At 40.0% G+C, this 16734-nt stretch overlaps 1 protein-coding gene across 2 annotated transcripts in view; it reads left to right on the forward strand.

Annotated features, from left to right (window-relative positions):
* The window catches only part of CDYL (chromodomain Y like), a 228455-nt gene that overhangs the window by 22031 nt on the left and 189690 nt on the right, over positions 1-16734 (forward strand). The window lies entirely within an intron of this gene.

The raw sequence follows: 16734 nt of genomic DNA on the forward strand, positions 1-16734 counted from the left end.
ACCAGCAAGATGGCAAAACTCAGTTTCTACTAGCGACAACTTTGAAGCTTCTCATTTGGCTGTAAGGGACCAGTAAGTGAAGCACCCCAAAACACACACTCTCTTTCTAGATCTTTCTTAGGCATGGATTCTTTTGGTAGTCTTATGTCAAAAGACTTACAGACCCCTCTTAGAATAATGTTTTTAAATTTATAAAATAAAATATGCAGTATTACAAAGGAGACTTCTTAGATGCGGCTTGCAAAAACATTTTAAAAATTTGTACTCTGGTATGTATGCTGCTTTATTAACACATTATGTAACAAGTTCTAGCAGTGATTTGTAAGTGGTGATGCATATAAATGATATTTTGAGGTATCTGCCACAACTGTATATAATATGAAAACATCTATGGTCTCTACTGGTGCCAAAATTATATTCGTTGCCACACTACTGTGGTCTGTTGCCTACATTCATAACGGAAGGAAATGCTATATTTCAGCCAGAAGATAGTAAAAATAAGAACAGGCCATTTTTCCCATGCATGTTCATAAACCCCCTGAATTCTATCCACAAATCCCTTAGGACTCCAGATCAGGAAATCTTGCCCTGGATGGGGACTCCTGCTCTGGAGAACCCTCCTCCCACAGCCTTCTGCTTATATAGGTCAGAGAGGGTAAAGGGAGGTGGCTGCAGGGCCGGTTTGGTGGCCTTTTGGTGAGGCTTGCAGCTCCCTTGAGATTGGAGAAAATGAAATCCAAGAGTCGTCAGCTTTGGGACACATAATTCCAAATCGACATGAACAAGTCCACTACCTGACCTGTTGCTGCAAGTGTAGTTTATGTTCTACATTCATGCAGATATTCTGGGATTGGTACCCAAGAAGCTGTCAAGAGTAAATACCTCCAGGGAGTGGAGGTGGAGGTTGGGATAAAGGGAAGGGAATTACTTTTCATATTAAGCTGTTTAGTACTGTCTGAAAAAAAGTTTAAGATATTTTGTTTATATGATAAAAACTGACTTTAAAGCAAATTTTAAATGCTTTTTCTAAAGGAAACTATTTGTGATTTGAACTGATCTAAGGCTGGTAAGGATTTTCTAAGCATAAAAGTAATAGGAAAATGATGGAGCAGATTGACAGATTTGGCTACACACAAAGATAAGGGAAAACATAACGATATCACAAGCCAAAAGAAAAAAACACAAACTTGAAGAAATATTTGCAATAAAAATTACAGAAAAGGAGATAATAGTCTTATATTATGAAACAATCTTAGAAATCGATGGGAAAAATAGTCACGTGCTATCAACAGCTGTTCTGGACTTTTCAGTACCCTTTTTTCTTTCTGCCCTGATTCCACCATATCCACCTACGGAGAATCCTAAATATATAGATGAAATCCCAAGATTCCATGGTGGCTGAGGCCACTTCCACTTCTCTTTTATTCCCAGTTCAGTCCAAGATTTGGTTACTGACTGGGCGCCTGGGTGGCTCAGTTGTTAAGCATCTGCCTTTGGCTCAGGTCATGATCCCAGAGTCCTAGGGTCGAGTCCCACATCAGGCTCCCTGCTCAGTGGGAAGCCTGCTTCTCCCTCTCCCACTCTCCCTGCTTGTATTCCCTCTCTCGCTGTGTCTCTCTGTTAAAAAATAAATTAAAAAAAAAAAAAAAGATTTGGTTACTGACCACTGGTGCTTCAAGGCAGATAAGGCTTGGAGAACCCTGGACCAAACTGGACCTGAACTTCTACACGGGAAGGAAAATAAGTTAATCTCATAATCTCCCATCTAGGATATACCTAGAGATAGGTGATACCCTTCCAAAAGGATGCAAGAAAATTTCTTGAGAAATAAAATGCTATGTTTATTAGAATCTGGCTTTCTGGAATGGCATCATACCACATGCTCAACAGAATGGCCTTTGGAGACCAAACAAATGGATTCAAGTCCTGGCTCTTCTGCCTTCTACTACCTATGAAACTTGGCCAAGTTGCTTATCTAAATATTGGTTTTCCCATCTGTGAAATGGGAATAATGCCTACCTCACAGGGTTCTTGTAAGGTAGATAACATGAGATAACACGTGAGATCCTTAGCTCATAGCATATATACAAAAAGACTCCAGAAGGTTCAAAGAGATAAGGGTTTAAATAAAACATGAAAGCTTTTTGAAATATAAGCTAACGTCTTTATGAGCTTGGATTTCTTAAGTAAGGTCCAAGAAAAGACAAATGATCAAAGAAAATATACCTGAGTTAGACTACACTGAGGTTTAAAACTTCAACACAAAAAGAGATATCTTTTAAAGAGTGAGGACAAACAAAAACTTGGAAGAAGATATTTGTAATATATAAAATAAGCAAAGCATTAGTATGGAACATACAAAAATTCTTCTAAACAAACATTTTAATGAAAACCCAATAGAAAAAAATGAGCGAAGGGCATGAACAATAACCCACAGAAGAAACCGCCATAGCCAACAAATAGAGGAAAAGAAGTGCAATTGCACCAAAAACATGATAATGCAAATCCAGAGTGAAACATTTCACTCCCATAAGATTAGATAAATGTTTAGATTCTGATAAAACCAGGCACTGGAGAGGATTGTGGGAAATCAAGGATTTTCATGCACTGCTAGTGGGAATGTAAATTGATTCAATCACTTTGGAGAACAATTTGGCATTATCCAGTAAAGTTAAAAATAATCACAGCCTCCGATCCAATAATTCTACTTCTGAAGAAGCCCCTATACATGTTGCCCATGTGCACAGAGAGACATATAAAGATGTTTACCATAGTCTTGTTTTATAATAGAGATTTACTGGAATCAACTCAAATGTCCATCTGTAGAAGGATGAATAGAATAAATTGAGGTACATGCCTACAATGGAATACTATATGCAAGTTAAAATAAATTAACCAGACTTACACTACATCCAAAACTAATGATGTAATGTATGTGATTAACATAACAATAAAATTTTTAAATTAATTAATTAATTAATTAACCAGATTTATGTGTAGCATAAGGAATCACAAAAAATATAACTCTGAGTACAAAAATGCTACATATACTATGATACCATTTATGTAAATATTCTTAAATACTTAAATACTAGACAATACTGAATATTGTCTAGAGATGCACATCTCCATAGTAAAAGTATAAAAATATGAACTTGGGGCACCTGGGTGGCTCAGTTGGTTAAGCATCTAACTCTTGATTTCGGCTCAGGTCATGATCTCAGGGTCATGAGATCCAGCCCTGTGTTGGGGTCCGCACTCAGCAGAGTCTGCTTGAGATCTTTCTCTCCTTCTCCCTCTGCCTCTCCCCCTGCTTGTGCTCTCTCTCTCTCTCTAAAATAAATAAAATCTTTAAAAAATATATGGACTGGATACATACCAAATTTCTAATGGAAAGGAAATCGGGCAGGAAATATAGAAAAATGATTATTGTACTTTCCCATACTTTTTTTAAATTGAGGTATAATTGATATATAACATTAGGGTAGTTTCAAATGCACAACATAATAAATTGATACTTGTGTATATTGCAAAATGATCACCACAATAAGTCTAGTTAGTATCCATCACCACATATAGTTAAAAAAATTTTCTTGTGATGAGAACTTTTGAAATCCACTTTCTTAGCAACATTCAAATAAGCAAGACAGTATTATTAACTATAGTCACCATGCTGTATAAGTCACCATGCTGTATAGATAAGTCACAACCTCATGACTTATTTATTTTATAACTGAAAGTTTGTACCTTTTGGCCCCCTTGACTCATTTTGCCCATGCCCATCCCCCACCTCTGGCAACCACTAACCTCTTTTCTGTATCTCTGTGCTCCAGGTTTTGTTTTGTTGTATTTTCCTATATTTTTTAAACACTTTTCCCCCAAAAAAGTAGTAAATGGAAAGTACTAAAGAGAGTGCATGACCTTTATTTATTAGGTCCTTATTAAATTATAGCAATTTTTGAAATTTTCTATCGGTACAGGTAACTAAAATGTACTTTGGCCCTGTGTCACAACTATAGGAAGCTGGTAGCTTTTCCCCACCCAGCACACCAGCTAATGGCAGGCTCCGTGTTTTGTAAAACAACATGAAATTAGTGTTGAGCCTCATGTTAATCCAATGGCTCTCAACTGAGGGCAATTTTGACCCCCAGGGGACACTGGGGATGTCTGGAGACATTTTGATTGTCACAACTGAAATGGGGAGCATTGCAACTAGAATGTAGAGGATTGAGGCCAGGGAAGCTGCTGAACCTCCTACAGTGCATAAGAGAGCCCCCTGTGGTGAAGAATTATCTGGTACAAAATGTCAATAATGCAGAGGTTGAGAAACCCTATGTAAGCCCGTAGAAAGTAAAATAAATATCCATCGAACTGAATATATTAAATTTGACCACTTTTCTGACGAGTTTTTTTTCTAAATTATCAGACCTGTGAAACCACTCCTTCTTTCTAATACTGGACACTAGGGCTAGATCAGAGAGCATGGGTACCAGAGCTGCTCCTCCCCAGACCATAACCCTTAATTTTTTTCCTCTGTCTCCACAGTAGGCAAGATGCCATCTGCCAGAGGGAGTGTACTCTCTATAATCATTTTAATTGGGCAAAACATTATGGAATTTTTTTCCAACTCTAAAAATTTATCAGCTTTGCATCCTAATGCAGTCCAACCCTGGCTGCTTCCAAGCTAAAACAACATAGGCATTTCTTTTCAGCTTCCCAGGAATAGTTTAGCTGGTCAGTTGGCCAGACCTCAAATCCACAACACTAAACCAACTACCTTCTATTAAAGTTCAACTGGCCAAATCACACATAGAGAGTATATCAATCATGATTAAATTCAGCTTCATAGTTCAAAACCCCAAAATACAATGACTTAAATAAGATAGAACTTTATTTCTTTCACATTTAAAAGATCTAAAGGTAAGGCAATTCAGGGCTAATTTGCTAGTTTCATGACATCATCGTGCTTCTCTGAGCTCTTTGTGGCCCTCCTTCTCATAGTCCCAGATGGCCACTGAAGATCCAACTAGAACATCTACATTCAAATCAGCACGATGGAGAAGGGGGATGGGCATGGCCCTTCCCTTGTCAGGAGACATCCAGAGGGTTCCTTGCAGCTCAACTATTTATCTCTTTGATCAGAACTTAAATACTTGGCTATACCTAAATGGTAAGGGAGGCAGGGATACAAAGATTTCTAGCTGGGCAACAATGTGCCAAGTTATAAATCAGGATTTTTTTTTATTAAAGAAGAGAAGAGTGGACTGTGGAAGGCAGCCAACAATTTGGCTTCCCAAATAATCATGCATATGCCTTTTCCCCTACATAGACACATGCATCTCTATCTGCAAAAGAGATGATCCCGAAGTCTCATCCAGTTATTGCATTTCACTCAAAATCCAGAATCTCTGGGTAATGTCATTTCCATCACAACCAGATGTGGCTCCTCATGGTCTGATAAATCACAAACCAAAAAATAAGTGATCTGCGTTTACATGCAATTTAATTGCTGAAGTAGGAGCAGAATAACCACGATAAAACTCCCTTCAGAAAGGGTAGGAAAAGGAAGTCCTGTGGATATGGATCTATAGCAATTATTGAATCCTGCTGGATAGGAATGACAAGCACTCCCTTCCTGGCAGTGAGTACATGCTTTGATTGGCCCCGCTGGTAGCTGCTGCTTTGGAGGAACTCCCTTGTCCAATGTCCACCATGACCTCTGGCTTTGCCCTCTGGGAGATTCTTCCTCGTCCACTTTCCTCCATAGCTATATTTGAGTCATGGACATTGGAAGATATGATCTTCTTTGGAGCTGCATGGTTTCCACAGCCATTTCTCTCTTGTGCAGGTGCAGGAACCCAGGGATTCTTTTAAGAATTGAATAATTAGAAGTTTTTGCAAGCCAAGCTAGAGATTTCTGTCCAAATGTAGGAAGCTTCCAACCTATTTGCTTCCAGTCAGTTCCAAGTGTGAGTTACTACAGCCTAAAACTGTGTCTGGAAACTCTATGCCTGAAAACTCTGATCTTTTATTTATAGGTCTTTATGCTCTGCCAACCCTTCCTTCTCAAACTGAAGTTGACTCTTCTTGAGACCTTTCAAAGCAAAGAATGAAAAAGTTGGGTGGGATGGCAATACCCTTCATCTGTCTTTATGGCCAGACTTGGCACTGAATACATAGGGAAGATGCTTGAAAAGGGCTTGTGGCCACGTTCTTATCTCCTGCCAAGGCTGGATGAGCTTGCAGTTGCTTCTTACTACTGCTTCAGTCTGGGCAAAAAAGTAATTGGATTTTTCACCCCGGCAAGACTCCCAGTTATAGGACTCATAATCGATTTAGATCACGGGCAGAGACAATCCCTTAGCAAAGCTGTATTCCCTACCATTTCTGCTGGCAGGCAGGATAGCTCCAGCCCATGTTCCTATCTTTATTGTAGTAGCTGGTTAAAAGCCACAAGAAGCAAACAATACAAACCGAAGTCTTATATTTCCTAAGTTTTCACCTAGCTACACCTTCAGTTTGCATGCTTTCTTTATGTGATTCAGCAGGTGACAGTTGGATCAAACAATTTGCTACAGCATAACAAGAGTCACTAACTTTTCAGCCAACAATATCCGTTTCATCACTGCTCAATACCTGAACTTCCCCTTCTCTACTAAGCCAAAGACGTTGTTGGATTTTATTGCTTATATCACCCAATTCCCCGGTGCCACATCTCATATTGATAAGGATGAGGTTTAGCTATATCAAATATTAAAATGCAAAATAAAAGTGGTTTAAATATAGAACAAGATGCTACACCTAAAGATGTGACTAGTCATATGTAGAATATCATAAGTAATACATATTCACTTACTAATTGTAACGGTTCCTAGAAATAACATAAACCTGAGAGTTAGATAACTTAGATAGAACTTAGATAAAACTCCTTTTCCTATATATAATTTTTAAGTCTTTTCTCAAGTTGGAACAGGATTTGAGATGATGTTCCTCATAAGGAGAACTCCAAAGATTTCATGATTATGTAGACTAATTCCTGACTCAGACCAATACAGATTGGCCATGGAAGGGTGGGAGACGTCATCATTGATGCCCAGGACAAAGGTCAGATGGGAATTGGAAGGGGGACATTGGGAGGAGGGGAAGGAGAGAGGTGGCTGGAGCCCATCAGTTCAGAACCTGACTATAAATTGCTAAATTGTGAGAGAAAAAGAGAGATGTTGAAATAAATCAGTCTTTCAGAGTCCTGCTGCCACTGGTTATTATAATAACCAACATTTTTTGACACTGTGTAGTAAATGGCAATGTATTAAGTTCTTTATATGCCATAATCTTCAAAAATTTATGATATTTGTATGATGACCGCTTTACAGATAAGGAAACTGAGACTTGGGTTAAATAATTTACTGAGGGTCATAGCAAATGGCAGAGCCAAGACTTGAACTCAGGTCTCTCAGAGATCAGAGGTAGACTTTGACCACTGTGGTATATTGTTCCTGAGGGATTTTGAGGTTTTAGGGTTTTTTTCTCAAAGGAATGACTCTTAAGCATGTTAAATTTTCAGTACTAGACAGTCTTTCATCACCTATATAATAAGTCTGGTTTCATCAGGAGGAAAGTCACTCCAGCTCCAGATGATTAACTGATATTTTAAAACTATGTATTATGGTCTTGATGAGCAGAAGGGGAGAGGCAAAAGGTTAAGAAAATGAATAAATAGGCCAAGTATGGTTTTGAACACCTTTCATCCTACTCTCAGAAACCCCTTTTCTTCCTTGTTCCTTCCTCATCAAATATTGAGTGTCCTCTCTGTGCCAGTTAATGCACTTATGACTGGAAATGTCACCAGGCTCAAAGCCCTGCTCTACTCCCAGAACAGGACATTAAGTGCTGGGAGGGGTGGGGTCAGGTGCCGCATAAGCACGTAAGAGGCATGTCATGCCCAGTCTTGGGGGGCAATGGGAGGAGAAAAGCCTTCCTTTAGGAGAAGTTGCCCAAGCAGAGACCTAGAAGGATAAACAGATGTTAGCCAAGTGCTGGCAGGCAGGAAGACCACCTCAGCCAAGGAGACAACATGTGTAAAGCCCAGAAGCAAGATAAAACATGCATTCAGGGCATTGGTGGGTATAACTCAAATTTAGAGGCCACTAGTAGGGATGGGAGAAGAGTCAGCTTGAGGCTGGGTTCAAATCCTGAAGGTCCTGGTGTGCCTCACTAACCGGTTTGGATTGTATCCTAAGGATAATGGAATGTTGAACACAAGAGGGATACATCCAATTTGTGCTTTAGAGAGTTCACTCTAGTTTCAGGGTAGAGGACAGTTTGAAACATGATGTTAAGTGGAGAAATCACTGAGTAGTCTATCAAGCTGATGGAGTGTTGAGATGGTGATGACCAGGTCTCAGGTGTAACAACAGGAATGGGCAGCAGCAGACACACCAAAGTGCTGCTGTAGAGGGGAAGACTGCAGACTGGATGCCTGCTTACAGATGGCAGGTGAGCCACAAGGAGGAGTCTAGCTCCATACTTGGTTCCACTTGGAAAATTAGGTGGGTGAGTGGAACCAGGGACAGGAAGAAGAGGGGCAGGTCTGGGGACAGATTAATATCAAATAGAAGTCACAGGAGCCCAGAGTTCACCAGAGAGATCCGGCCAGGAAAAGAAGGTGTATGGTTGTGTGCATGCCAGTAATTAAAGCCAGGGAAAGGATGAGCTTATGCAGAGAGTAAGGTTGACCTTCTTCCCTGCAAGATGTCACAGGCCTTCCTTACCTTGTGCTGCACTCACACTAGCCAGGTCTTCCCACTGTGGTGGCCCCCCACCCAGTCTACTCTTTGGAATCTTACCCCATTCTAGAATAGTTGCCCTGATCCATCCCCAAAATTAGATTCTTTGTCTCAGGATCTCTCTCCTAGCTACTCTAATAAGTGATTTAATGGTAAAAACTCATAGACATTAATGAATTATTACCTGAAACATTTTTGAATTTTAATTAGAGAATCAATAGGATTTGAATCCACAGAAATCTCAGAAGTTTCTTTCTTTCTTCTTTTCTTTCTCCTTCCTTCCTTCCTTCCTTCCTTCCTTCCTTCCTTCCTTCCTTCCTTCCTTCCTTCCTTCTTCCTTCCTTCCTTCCCTCTCTTTCTTTCTTTCTTTTTCTTTCTTTCTTTCTTTCTTTCTTTCTTTCTTTCTTTCTTTCTTTTTCTTTCTTTCTTTCTTTCTGAATAGGTGGTTATTACTGAGGTGTACTGCCCCTTAGGACCCCACCACTACCACTGTAACTCCCATTTCCACAACCATGGATTTGCCAAAAATTGAGTATTTGGTTTTTTGCTTTGAAAGCACAGGTATAAATTGCCTTTCCAAATTCTGATCCTTTTTGTCAAAAAGAACCTGGATAAGCATTTACTGTATTTATTTGCAAAATGGCAACTCAGGTTGTGGCTATTTTAGTGCTTAACATTGCCAAAACACAATCAGAACATGCAGCTACTTTCCACCAATGCAAGGCCCGTAAGTTAGAAACACAGCAGGAAGTGGCAGAGAAGAAACCACGGTGTTTTGGAAGTCAAATGTGATACCCCAGAGAAGCTTCGGTACAGCAACCATTAGGGGCTCCTACCCCATGTTCTTATCTCATTTTTCATACTGCATTGTAATTCTTCTGTTTGCAAATCTTTCTTCTTATATGTTATGTTTCAAGAAGAGAAAAATCATATCTTGTCCTTCTTTGCAATCCCTGTCCCTGTGCTTTGACACAATGCTGTTTATAGCAGGTGCTTAATAAGTATCTGTTGAGGGGCGCCTGGGTGGCTCAGTCAGTTGGGCATCTGACTCTTGATTTCCACTTAGGTCCTGATCTCAGGGGCATGAGATTGAGCCCTGAATTGGGCTCCAGTCTCAGTGGGGAGTCTGCCTGAGATTCTCTCTCTCCCTCTCCTTCTGCCCCCCAGCCCCACACTTTCTCTTTCTCTAAAATAAATAAATCTTTAAAAACTATCTGTTGAGCAAATGAATGAATGAATCTGCAGAAAAATAAGCCTTTCAGAGCATGTCAGGTAGCTTCTTGATACACCAAATCACATGGGCAGATTTTCCAGGAGGTAGACGATTTCTACCACTCCACCTTCCACTGGGAAAAAAGTATGAAAAATGTGTACTAATAACACATGTTATGTGGCAAATATCAAATGGCTTCTGGTGAGAAAGAGGATTGAGTGAACAAAAATGGAAATTGATCACAAGGGTTGAAATAGAGATGGTAACTAGTCATAGTGGTGACCATTTCACAGTATATACAAACATCAAATCATGCTATCCCCATACATTCTATGCCAGATATCTGAAACAAATATAATATTATAAGTCAGTTAGACCTCAATACATTTTTTAAAGAAAATTTAGAAGCAAAACTGAGGTAGGATGGCATTGAGAGATGTGAGGAAAGAAAGTCAAGAGGATGAACAAGCATAGGAGGGGGAGCTGGGAAAGGAAAAAGTATGTGGTTGGGTGGGAGAGATTAATGGCGAAGATGTGAACTTGGTAAACTGTGAACTGATGATGGAGCTGAGAAAGATAAAAAAGAAAATGTGCCAAAAGCCAAGAAGTCTCTTGGCTTTGATGAACCATCCCTAAAGGCTTCTACAATCTTACTCTCTCTGCTATTCAAAACTTTCTAAAATTCTTCTCTTCCTAGAAGTCTTTAATAGGAAAGGAGAAAACATTCTAACGTCTCTAGTAGAACTGTAAGACTAGCAGAGATCTTAGCAATCACCGAGTACCTTCAATTTGCAGATAAGGAAATTGAGGCCTGGGGGATGGAAGTTACTTCCCCCAGGGTTGGGCCATTATTGGAGCCTGAGCCAAAAGCGCCGTCTGTGTATTTCCAGATCTGTGCCCATTCCAATAGATACTCATTTCCTGTTCCTATTTCTCCCAACATAGGACATCTCTGTCATCTGAATAAACTGAAAGAAAGAACGTTTATTTTTTAAAATGAGTCAGCAAACATTTCCACGTGAAGAAATAAACAAGAGGTCTAGGAGGGAGAAGCTGTGCTTTGATTGCTATTGTACTTCTAGGACCTAGCCCAGCACCTGGCAGCGTGATTTTCAATAAGGTTTGAATGGATGGCTGGAGGCATGGACAGATGGACAGAAAAGATGAGTGGATGGATAGATGGATGGATGAATGTGTTCTACCAAGACTGCTGCTGCTACCCAGATATTTATTGAATAGACATGTTTTCTGATCTTATGAGCTATTTGAATCAATCTGCAATTGTATATGGACAATGACCCCAGGTTGTTTTAAAGAACACTCAGTATATATTGATAAAGTGAATGAATGGGATGCTCTCAGATAAGTTATAACCTCATCAAAGACCTAAGATGTAGACACAAGTAGAAGTAATAAACAATACAGAACAACAGTCTGCTAAATGCCAGATAACTCTACAAGCAGGTACGGGCTATAAGTAGAGTGATTCTATTATTTATTTTTTAAACTGGGACCCTTTTGAGAGTGAAGCGTGGCTACCACTTTGTCTTCTTAAAATGAATAAGCATGATACACTAGATGGCTGTGAAAAGTGCATGTAAGAGACAGAGACTAGAGAAAGAATGAAACGGAGATTTTGTATGTGCCATACAACTGTAGAGATGAGTTTGCTATCTCACCAGAAAAAATCAAAACTGTCTTTCTAGCATTTTTAATTACAGAAGCAAAATGAGCAAAATGCCCTTTTTACTGGTCAAATGAGGATAGTGCAGAAAGCTCTTTTTAGTGACAGAAGTGTTGCTAACAAGGGTAGGTCTACACCCTTCCTATGTGAAGTGTAGTCTGCGGGCCAGCAGCGCAAGCATCCTGTGGGAATGTGTTAGAAATGCAGACTCTCTGGCCCCACCCCAGACCTACAGTCCGACTCTGCCTGTCCATGAGGTCCTTGGGTGATCTGTAGGCACCTTAAAGTTTGAGAAGCGTTGGTCTACAGCGCATTAATCCTTCCAAAAGAATAACATTTATTTAAACATTTCAATACATTTTTCCTTCTTTGTTCCTGCTTCCCTTTACAAAATGTGTTCAGAGTGTACTTCCTTTAGCTTTTCAGCCATTTCAGTGTCTGGAACTTTGATGATGATAATGAGGAGAGGACTGTTGTTTACAAAAAAAAAAACAAAAAAAAACCAGGAAAACTGTGGATGAAACACCCTCTATCCCCTCAAAGGCACTCTCCTGTTCAGGGCTGAGGAGGGAAAACATTCACATTCACAAGATAAACTGCTCCATTTTGGTACAAGACCAGCTTTAGCGTCACTCAACCAATTCTGGTTTTAAAACTTCTCTCAGTAAGAGGGGGAAAATGATAGAAGAGGAGAGCATTCTTGGAAATGCAAACTAATCCGGGAAATCGTTACTTTCGTTCATTGTAAATGCTTCACAGAGGCTTTATCTTTTCATAAGTTGAAGGAATAGTCACATGCTATGGAGGTGGCTGGCTCATCTTTCCTGCGACTGCTTTGCTGGCTCTGGGCCCAGCGTGAATTTGGTAATACTGGGCAAGGCCACAGCTGTGTGCCGGCCTGCGTGGCATCTCTATTTTTGCAGCCATTAAATCGCTTCTCCTATCTCCAGCATGTGTTGCTGTACATGTGACCCGATGAATCCCCTGTAGAATGAAGCAACAATAATGGGCAGGGCAATTAGCTCAGGGACACCAGGCCTTCCTAGCAGCCTCTTGCCCATGTTAATATGTGCAATGTATCCTGGGCGGGGTGCTTCTGAGAATTCCACTAATGCCCCATTACCATCCCTGAGGCTGGGAACTGTGGGGTGAGAGCTTCGTTTCCTTCCTGCCCAAGATGAATGTTGTGAAGGGTGATGAGGGGGTTGGGAGTGCCTCCAAATGAAGGTCTCTTATGGCTCTTTAAAGCTGTAAGTCACTCAATCCTAGTCTCTTTTGCCTGCTGGTAGGACAACTTTAAAAATGTACATTTCTGAATTTGCAGTTAAGCAGGCTTTCATCCTAACTTCGGTGAAGAAGAATTAGAACAGGGAAGATTTCAGTGTAGGTGTGGGCTGAAATCAAGATGAAATTGACTAAGCACCTTCTTGGTGCTCCGCTAACATAAGCCATCACCTGCCCACTAGAATTTTGTATTTCAAAAAGCATGGGGGAATCTTAAACAATCGAGGCTGCCATCCCGAAAGGTCAGATAGACAGGATATATCATAGTGAAAATCATGGAATCTCAGCCCTCAAAGAAGATCTGTAGAGCTCCCCTCTCCCTTTTGAGGGAAATGGTCTATAAAAAGAGGACTGTAGCTGCCTGCCTCATCATTGTGCAGTAAGGACCAAGTCAGACAGGATGGGAGACTACATTTGAAACTCCACAAACCAAAATAATACATATTTTTAGTGATCTTCGTTATTATTTTAATATTTTTTAAAAGATTTGTTTATTTATTTGAGATAGAGAGAGAGTGCGCTCAAGTGTGGGGGAGAGGCAGAGGCAGAGGGAGAGAGATACTTAAGCAGACTCTGTGCTGAGCTGGAGCCCCACGTGGGGCTCAGTCTCATGACCTGGAGATCATGACCTGAGCCGAAACCAAAAGTTGGATGCTTAACTGACTGCGCCACCCAGGAGCCCCTTTGTTATTGTTTTAAACTAAGAAAACAGGCTCCACAGTCACTAGGTGCTGAACTCCCCCTTAGAGGTGCTCGCCCACCGTGAGCTCAACTGGACTGGATCATTTTCACAAAAGAAACTTGTCCTTCCCCTCGATCTGCCAGTGGTCAAGGCACATGTGCTGGAGAATACAATCTCGAACTCCCTACTGTCCAGGCCATTAGCAAATACTGATTTTTGAAAAAATAGTGTTTATGGGACTACCTGTAGGGTATGCAAATTATTCATTCTGCCGGATACCCTAAAATTTACGTTGGGACCAAACCTGATTGTCAGAGTACTTTGTGTTCAGATCACAGGTATTTGCCTCCTTGTAGAATGGACTTGAATGAACTGTGCATACATAGAGGGTTGCTATCAGATTCAACCCAAAGAAATGTATCACTGTATTTAACACAGAATTTTTACTGATAACCTAGTCTGCCGCCTTGCCGGATTCCTCCTTACAAGGACCCAGAAGAGAAATTCCCCTGGGGTTGCAGCTTCAGGAGAACCATGGCTTATACTAAACATCCTTTTATCTTATGAACAGAAGCACTGATTTCATAATTGGGAGTGTTTTCTTCTTTGCTCAGGCCACTAGGAAACTGAGAGCCAAATTTGTTTAGCAAGTGGAATACATTGCTCTGTAATAATTTATTCTTGGCTTTGATTTCCTTACCCTCTTTTCCCTTTGACAATTTCTTTGCTTTTTTTTTTAAGATTTTTATTTATTTATCAGAGAGAGAGAGAGCACAAGCAGGGGGAGAGCAGAGGGAGAGGGAGAAGCAGGCTCCTCACTGAGCAAGGAGCCCGATGTGGGACTTGATCCCAGGGCCCTGGGATCATGACCTGAGCCGAAGGCAGATGCTTAACGACTGAGCCACCCAGGCGTCCTGTCTTTGACAATTTCTTTTATCTCTTTGTATTGCCTATGTTTTGTAAACAACTCATTTTTTTAAAGATTTATTTCTTTATTCTAGAGAGAGAGAGAGAGTTCAGGGGACGGGCAGGGGGAGAGGGAGAGGAAAAGAATCTCAAGCAGGCTCCCCACTAAGTGTGAAACCCGCCTTGGAGCTCGATCTCATGACCCTGAGATCATGACCTGAACCAAAACCAAGAGTCGGACGCTCACCCGACTGAGCCACCCAGGCGCCCCTGAACCAACTCACTTTTATAATTCTGTTGTGGTAACTTTGTAAATTTCAGTTGGATTGAATTGAGTCCTTGGTATCATTTGCCAATAAAGCCTCAGCTAAAATCTTTATTCGGGGTACTTGCAGCAGCTGGGCATTGGGGATGATGCTCAACTATGATTTTTCAGAAGCATATATAAATCATGAATGTAAATAGATCACATTTCCAAGACCATGAAGTTGACAGATTTTTATATCAGAAGATGTATTTAGCTCCATAAGATCTCTTGAACTTATAATCAGATATTCAAGGTTAAATAAGGCACTTGGCCTTTGACATTTAGCTCTTGGCCTCATCAACATGCAAAATAGTAAAATCTCTGTTGGACTGTATCATTTGGATTTTGTGACAATTTGGACAAAGACTGTTTGAAGTTTACTTTTTGTTCTCTGGATACTTTAAACAAATGAGTATAACTTGTAAGAAGGAATATTTGAATATTAAAGAGTTATTTCTGAACTACTTTTATTCCTATGTGCATATTAAAGTGTCATTAGATTACCTTCATAACCCAGCATTGGTCTGGCTAGTACTTTGATATGCTGATTACAAACCTTTCCTATTTACTAAATTAATAATTGATTACTCTAATTAGAAAGTCTAACACTGATGGTGATAAATCTGTACTCTTGAAAAATGTCCAGAACGTTTCTAATATGTATGGTCTTGACAATCATGTCAGCTCTTGTAATTGCTCTAAAATTTAAGTAATACATGGTAGGTGCCTTTTCTGAAACATTTGGAGATATTTGCTACTTTTTTGTTGAAATCCCCATTCTCTGGAATTCTGTAATATCGCACCCTCTTTCTTGTCTTGTTCCCTCTCTGATTAAGTCTTTGTCTTGTCAAGCATCTTCTCTTCCTCCTAACACCCTTGGACTGAAAGAATTTTCCAAGTTCAGCACTCGGTCTGACCGCTTCCTTCTTCACGCTTGCTAGTGTAACTAATCCTTCTTAAAGCATCAACTATCACTCCTAACAGCTGACTCTCACTTTGAATGTTCACTTGAGTTCCAACTGCTCAGCTCAGATTATTTACTGGATACTTCCACTGACACTTCAAATTCATTGGGTCAGCCATTAATAATTACTGTCAACTTTGTTAGTGCTATCATTACACTTAACAATAACAAAAAAAATCTTTTGTATTGATTGTATATACTACATGTTACAGTAGTTGCTTTAAAAACAAATTTCATTCCATCCTCTGAACTGTCCTATGGGTGGGTTTTATGACCTTCACTTTATCTATTAGGAAACTGGGAATGAAAGAGATACAGAAGCTTGCCCTGGTCTTTCACCAAGTTTTTCTCAACATTACAAAAATAAAATTTGAACTCCAGTCTGTCACATTAAGCCGCCTTCCAAACTTATATCTAAAATTAAATTCTCTTTTTTTTTCCAAAATAAACTTTTGCGAATGTCCCTATTTTTGCCTACAGTACCGTAATTCTCCTACTAAATATAGAAGCTTAAAACGTTGGATACTTATTTGGTCTTCCCCCTCCTTATCACTCTCCATATCAAATCCATCACCAAGGTCTGTCCTGTTGCTTCTTTCTAGCCTTTCTTTCTTCCATTCTTCCTTTCTCTACTTCACAGACTTATTCATTAATGTCTCCAATAAATTGCTCTCGTGCATGCCTTCCTTCCCTGATTCACTACTGTTGAACCTTCCAGAGGGTAGCCTTTGCCTTGTCATTGGCTGGTCCAAAGAAGCCTTCAGATGACCACATTGTCTTAAGGTCCTTTGCCCAACAGGGTAGGACTTCCACAATTCAACCAATTTTTACACTTTTATCAGCCTTCATTTTATTTTCATTTCAATCTTCTGCTCTCTTCATTCTCCCTGAAGTAGGCATTTTATTTT

This window comes from Callorhinus ursinus, unplaced genomic scaffold (assembly GCF_003265705.2).
Source record: "Callorhinus ursinus isolate GAN/ISIS: 27379988/994484 unplaced genomic scaffold, GSC_fseal_2.0 scaffold26, whole genome shotgun sequence".
Classification (NCBI taxonomy): domain Eukaryota; kingdom Metazoa; phylum Chordata; class Mammalia; order Carnivora; family Otariidae; genus Callorhinus; species Callorhinus ursinus.